Raw genomic sequence first — 1032 nt, 5'->3', positions numbered from 1 at the left:
CACCTGTCGTCTTTGTAGTTGCTGGCTTTCAGATTGGGTCTCTGAGTGGACGTTCTGTTTGTTGATGATGAGGTTATTTCTGTTTCTTGGTTTTCTTTCTGACAGTCTGGCCCCTCTGCTGTAGGTCTGCTGAAGTCTACTCCAGGCCCTGCTTGCCTGGGGATCACCTGCAGCAGCTGCTGAACAGTAAGGGTTGTTACCAGTTTTCTTCTTCTGCTATCTTTGTCCCAGAAGGATACCCGCCAGATGTCAGTGTGATCTCTCCTTTATGAGGTGGCTCTTTGGATATACAGGGGTCAGGGAGCTGCTTGAGGAGATGGTCTCTTCTTTATAGGAGCTTAAATGTTGAGCTGTGAGCTCCGTTGTTCATTCAGAGCTGCTGGGCAGGTACGTTTAGGTCTGCTGCAGCAGAACTCATAAACCTCTTTTTGTTCCGAGGTGTTCTGTCCCAGGGATTTAGGGCTTTATTTATGAGTTTCCGTTATACTGCTGCCTTCTTTTTTTTTTTCCTTCAGAGCTGCCCTGCCCAGCAAGGAGGCAGCCTAGTCACTGTCTGCCTGTAGAAGCTTTGCTGAGCTGCTGTGGGCTCTGGCCAGCTGCCGAGTGAACTTCCCTGCAGTCCTGTTTTACGGGTGTAGTTAGAACTGCCTCGGCAAGGGTGGCCTGCTTCTTTTAAGGCGGAGTCTCTCTGTAGTGGTGGGTTGCCTTGGCAATGGCGGGCTGCCTCGGCATTGGCTGAATACCTCCGTCGTCGGGCTGCCTCGGTAATGGCGGACACCCCTCCCCTTCAGGGCTGGACTGTCCTGGGTTCAGCTGCGCTTGCTGTGAAACTCTCAATCCAGAGTTTCTGATTGCTGTTCTTTTGTGGGGGTGGGACCAGCCGAGCCTGATCGCCTGGCTCCCTGCCTCAGAGCCTTTTTTAAGTTGGTGTTCCAGTCACCTGTTGAAGAGGCGACGGGGTCTGTTTGTTTTCCCCTGCGGCCACTCACTGCGCTGGCTTAAACAGCGGCACTGAGGTTTGTGGCTTTTTTT

This window comes from Cebus imitator, unplaced genomic scaffold (genome assembly GCF_001604975.1).
Source record: "Cebus imitator isolate Cc_AM_T3 unplaced genomic scaffold, Cebus_imitator-1.0 Scaffold4, whole genome shotgun sequence".
In the NCBI taxonomy this organism is placed as follows: Eukaryota; Metazoa; Chordata; class Mammalia; order Primates; family Cebidae; genus Cebus; species Cebus imitator.
This window is presented reverse-complemented; position numbering follows the sequence as displayed.